Raw genomic sequence first — 6487 nt, 5'->3', positions numbered from 1 at the left:
ATCGTATGATCAAAAGCTCCAGGCCCGCTGCTTAATGGACGTCACGGAGAGGTTGTTTTTTTTTTTTTTTTAAATCTTCCGACAGCGTTTCACAGACGCTTCCAACATTCCTCGCTGGTTGACGAGTCTGATATCGTTTTCCATAATGACAGATTTATTAAATAAAGTTGAATACATTAAAAACACGGTGAAAGATTTGCTCTTGAGTTCCACAAGTAAAACATATCATTTGATAAAAGCATGCATATTCAGAGGTATAAAAGAAACAACATGGTGGATTGTCTGCGAGTCGTGATTCATATCAGCTCTCCTGTTGCATTATAGTGTGTGTGTGTGTGTGTGTGTGTGTTTGTGAGCGCAGGTCTATCAGAGCAGCCGAGGTCCGTCGTCCTTGTGCTGTCACAGATCATGACAGTGTATTTGTGGTCGTCAGTCCAGTGCAACATCTTATTTCAGAGGTCATGAAGGTTGTTGGACTTCTCAACACAAATAATTCAGTATACAGCAAAACTCCTCTGAGGGCCGACAGTGATACACACTATCCTTCAATGTGTTTTTTGATAAATGTGAGGAAATAAATCACAAAATATCAGTTTAAAACATTCAAAAATGACACAAAATGATGACAGAATGTGAGGAAATAACAGAAAGAGTTTGCCGCCTGGTGATCTGAAGCTTCTGTGCTTGCGTTATAAACAATACTGACACTGCCCCATCGCTCTGAGCTCCGAGAATCTATGAGACCACTAGCTGCTAAGCTAACTGAGCTAACCAGCTGATGGCAGCTCCACTTAGCAGCAGTCTGAAGTGTGAATTCAATGGTCTTCTGCTTTTGCATCGCTAACATCGTTTGCAATAAATCTTCTACTTGGATTTGTATGCATTTTCCAAAATTGTAGAGATGACACCTCCGTATGTAAGGTAAGGAATAATACTGAATTCCACATCTGTATTTCTTTAATTAGGAAAAAGATTTGTTTTATGTTACATTAACTTCATTTTGTGCATGTTTTCTTGTTTGTCTTTGTCTTGAATGTTGGGGAATTCCCATCAGCAAAAGATGAGTTTCAGACACAAGTTTAAGGTCTCTGCAGGTTGATTTGCACATCACATTGAAATATACTGATATCAAGGCAGGAAAAAAATGTAACAGATATGAAAATGATGTACCGTAAGGGAGGCTAATCTGTTGTTTTTCTTGCCAAAACATGCAAAAAACTCTTGTATGATCCTTTAAAACAGAGGGATTCTGTGGTTACATCAGGTCAGGTTGTGACATTTAGAGCTCTGGCTGTGTTGTCAGTGAGCTGCACTGATCCAGAGAGGAGAGGAAAAATCTCATATGGTCATATGAGTCATCATTCCTTCGGCTTTCAACAAGCTGACAAGTACGTGTGTGGCACACAAACTGAAAGACGCCCACAGGCCTGAGCACTACTTTGCCAAAGGGCACAATGATATCCGTCATGCATTGAAGCATGTTAATCCTGATGAGGAGAACATTCGGTCAGGATGATGTTACAGATGTACCCAGAAAACAATGGAGCACTGTGTTGTTTGATTGACCACACGACCCCAGAAGTGAGGAGGATTCAGCTATACAGATTTGTTGAGCTGAAATTTTGGGGTTTTCGGGTGAAAGTTTGTCAGATCACCAACTTAATATAAAGCTCAGGTGCATCTGTGTAAAGCCTTTACAAAGCACTTCAGTGACCACAACAGAAAATCTGCATTTCTCATCATCTTTTGTCCAAAAGAGACCATTTTTTTTGTTGACCAGACCAATAGTTCCTTGTAGGAACCTTTTGTAGGTGCTCTAAAGGTGCAATATGTAACTATCAGCCATCTGTCGAATTCATACTCTAAACAAATATGCGGCATATGCTAACTGTAAGTGCCATTAGCTAGTTAGCTCTGTTAGCCATGCAGCTAGTGGTTCTAGTAGCTGACCCTGCTTGAATTGGAAGCTCAGAATTGGGGAGTGTGGGTGTGTGAGCACAGGGTTGGAGCACTGGGAGGAGGAGGAGGAGGAGGAGGAGGAGGAGGAGGAGGAGGTTTTAAAGCCTGAGACAGGAAGGACCCAGCAGGGAATTCTGGCGGTCACCGGAATAGGCGCCACAACCAGAAGCAGGCAGGCGGGTAATGAAACTTCTTACACATTGCAAGGTTAAATAGTGTTAATAAAGATACTGTGAAACCATTTTGACCATTAACTCACATTAAAAAACACTATGTTGATCATAATATGATAAAATCATTGAAATAGGTCACTAAATGTAACAGCATCCTAAGAGCAGACGTTTCAGGGGGAAAATCTGAAGGATATTTAACGGGATAGAGAAGATTGTGTCATCTGACGGCCTGAAAGGAAATATACTTTACTTTCTAAAAACAAGCATAACAGCTTGGAATAATAATGTAATAATAATCTGTTCATAGTATTCCAAAAATGATAAATCTATATTTTTGGCTAGATACTTGTAAGATTATAGAAAAACACCAACATAGACATCACCCATTGTTTTTGTTCTCCCCCATATATAATATCTTCTGCTCTGAGTCAGTGAACAGTGCAGCTGTTGTTTAAATGTAAAGATGTAACCTGTGCCTGATATGTGTGGGTTAGCTTAGCACAAAGTCTGAAAGTCACTGTAAGCTTTCCAAAAAAGAGGACCATATGTAACATCTCACAAAACTATGACTTGTTTTTGTACAGATGAAACAAAGTACAACATGTCAATCAATGAGCTTCAGAGGAACACCTCCTCTGAGTTCTTTGTTACCTTAAGAAAGAGCCAGGCTAGCTGTTTCCAGCCTTTATGCTAAGCTAAGCTAACCATCTCCTGGATGTATCTTCATATTTAAAGACATGAGAGTTTTATCGATCGTCTCACCCAACTTGGCAAATAAGTGCATTTTCCCAAATATCAAACTTTCACTTTAACCTTCTATCTCAACCTAACTGAGTGCTTGATGGTGATGGAAGAATCTTATCGTGACTCTTCAAGACAACAGTCAAGATACAGTGAAACGGTGGCTTGTTGCTGCCACACTCTTTATAAAGACATAAAGTGTCTCGGTGCTTTACTTTGGTCTGATAAGGCTGAATTTGGTGTGAGCTACATTTAATTTCACCATATATTTAGATATGTGTTTACACCTGCGTTGTAATTACAGAAACGTAAGGGAAAACATGCTCGGACTAGCACTGGTCAACATCAGGAAGAGGCATGCTTCAAGTGTGATAAAGTGTGCTGCTGCTGCAGGGTCTGAGTAAAAGCCCCAGTCTCATGCCTGTTTATTCTTTGGTCTGATGTGCAGAGAGGCGTCCCCGTCGTCCAGCGTCACACCTCAAAGCTGATCTCCCTCGACTGTCCAAACAGGGGCTCTGACGCCAGGTGTGTGTCTGAGTATGCGCGCCGCAGGTGTGTCGAGCTGCACGTGGTCTTGATGGCGACCTCGTAGGGAGGCGGGGGCTCAAGCCACGGGGGAGGGTGAGGCGATGGACTGAACCCAGCAGAGTCCATGGGAGGGTAGTCAAAGTCGTCACCACGAGCACACCGGTGGCGTTCCATTGTCCTGCGGGAAAACAGTGGAAATGAAACATTATTTAACAATCATGTGGACACAAAGTGATATGTGGAGTTCTGAGGTGTCAGTGGTTGTAGCGATCAGATGTTAGATAGCAGATGGAGTCATGTTCTGTCTGTAGCTGTGTTTCCTGCCAAACACAGGAGTTGGGTTTCACAAAAGTGTAATGGACATCTTGGTTGTGCAGGATGATGATAGTAGGACGCTGTTGGTATCACATGATATCTGTATTTTGTCAGTGATCGAGGGCCTTTCTACTGTAGTTGCCAGTTTGTGAAAAATATACATGCAGCATTAGCTAGGTAGCATTAGCAATGTCAATATTATCTAGCCTGAGGAACATTATCTAGCATTAGCAACACCAATGTAAGCTAGCATAAGCAATGTCAACGTTATCTAGCGTTAGTAGCATTACCATTTGCTAGGTAGCATTAGCAATGGTAATGTTTGTGAGTTGATGGAAAATGTTTATTTAAAATATTTTAATTCTCCATTGATTAAATATGTCCAGGATTTATTATTTTCGTTGATATTAAAGGTTTTGGAGATTTGATTCCTTGCAGAAAACAGGCGGTGTGCATGTTGCCTTCGGCTCAATGTTTGCTAGCTAGCAATAGCAACATCAGCTAGTGCAGAAACTGGCAACCACTTAAGGGGTCAGATAAGACAGAATAGAGAGTGAATGCAACAGACATTAATTACACCTTTAACTAGGTTATTTCACTAAATAGCTGATCTCTAACAAATCAGCAGGAGCTTATCAGCTGTTGTGGTTAACATAAAACCTTTGGATTACAATACCAATAGCTGTTTAATTAAATCCTTGTAAGACAATAGTTCAACATTCTAAGAAATGTGCTCAGTAGTTGATTTAAGGGGGGTGCCATGCTCCTTGTTAGCAAAATGGCCAAAACCTATCCCTTTTGCTACCCTGCCATCCCCCCTCTCCATCCTCTAGTCTTAGAGAGAGTGCAGAGATAACTAGGTTGTTTTGTTAAAAATATACAGTTAAGTCTGCCATATTGATCCTTAATCTGATTGAGGTTGTGCAAATTATAATCGATAGCCCCGACTATGGCTCAACCAAATCAAAAGTGTTAATTTGCTAGTCGTTCATGTATAAAACCAACTGGCTACATCCCCCATTGGAGAGCTACATGAGATGATCGATACCACTTTGATGTCTGTGCAGTTAGCTTAGCATTAAGACAGGAAACAGGGGAGACAGCTAGTCTAGCTCTTTCAAAAGAGTGAAATCAACATTTTACTGGGATTTCTTGGGAAAATAGTCCGACACTTAACGCAGCATAAATCAATTGTAGTTCTTGTATGTTTTCTGTGCCCAGCTAGCAGATTTCCCATTGTACAAGGATTTATGCTAAGCTAAGCTAACTGGCTGCTAGCAGTAGCTTCATATTTAGCGTACAGACATTAACATAGTCTGGATTTTATCATCTAACTTTTGTCAAGAGCAAATAAGTGCCTTAAATGTTTATTTCTTACTATTTTGTAGTAATTATATGTAGATAGCTGATTATTTTTTCAGTGGAAAGAAATGCAGTCAAAGACTGAGTCATGCAGGGCTGAACACGGCCTGTGGAAGGAAAGATGATGTGTTTTTTTTCTCAGGTTTAAAGGTTGTCATGTATATTTAGCCAAAATTTATGAAAAATATAGTCAAAGTTGGAAAATCTCTTGAAAACAAGGAGCTGTTTGGGACTAGAGTGGACGTCTCTATGAACACCCTGAAAACTGATAACTGACCGTATGATGTCATCGAATATTGATCTACGACAGGAAACATGAATCAGACAACATGGCAAAGCGGACGGGAATAAAATGATAAGGGTCCTTTTAACTAAACGGGTTTTCTGTTTATTGTAAGTGCTGAAAATCTATGTCACATAAATTAGAATCGCTAGTTGGGGTCTTGTTTTCTGGCTTTGAGTAAAAATTTGTGATGACAGATTCAGCAGTGTAAAACAGTAATAAGTCTAAAAAAAACTCACCTGGGCAGAAACACTGACTGGGACTCGGGGAAGCGGCTCCCTGACGGTGTGAAGAGGGCATGGTTGCTGAAGTTGGGGTAGTGGTCGTTGTATGGATAATGTGGACAGTCTGGGTCGAACTCCCGGTGGTTTGAGGCACTTTTGCTGTTCATAGCCCAGAACAGCCCCAGGATGAGCATGACCACCCCCAGCACCACGCAGCAGAGGGAGAAAGCCTGCAGGCGGCTCTGGTATGAAGCCAGGAAGGCTGTGGAGCCCCCGGTCACTATGAGGAAGGCTCCGACGAAGATTGCTCCGTGGTGCAGGGAAGGCATCCTCCTCCAGGGCTGTAACTGTATCTGAGGCTACTGTGGAGGCTGTGACCGGATGGGTAGTGTCACTCACATACAAGCAGTCCCACGGAGTACGCTCCCCATGCGCTCTGACACTGACCAGACATGCAAATAATTGACTCCACTGTAACAGAAGTCCTATTATGACCAGGAATAAATCTCACTTATTTGTTCTTATAATTTCCATCCCCCATACTGTTGAAAGAACTGATGATCATGAAGTCCCAAGTGTTAATTCCGCGCTGTTTAGATCTTCAGCTCCTGTGGAAAGTGTGGAAATGATTGTTTTGCTGGAAAGTAAAGAAAAATAAAAAGGTTTGAAAGCTTTGATGCGCGTCAGACCAATGTGGAGAAGCTGTGTTGATCATCAAGGCAGATGGACGAGAGGACGGCAGAGCCCATTAAGAAATCTTTACTGGCGCCCCACCCTCCCTCCGTCTAATGTGTCTGAAGGGTACCACTTTAGCCCTGTGTGTGCGTATGTATGTGCATGTGTGTGTGTGCATGTGTGTGTGTGTGTGTATGTCTCTAAACATAAATAACCATATTGATCAT

The sequence above is a fragment of the Sparus aurata genome, chromosome 11 (assembly GCF_900880675.1).
Source record: "Sparus aurata chromosome 11, fSpaAur1.1, whole genome shotgun sequence".
Taxonomy (NCBI): Eukaryota; Metazoa; Chordata; class Actinopteri; order Spariformes; family Sparidae; genus Sparus; species Sparus aurata.
Note: the sequence above shows the minus strand (reverse complement) of the source record.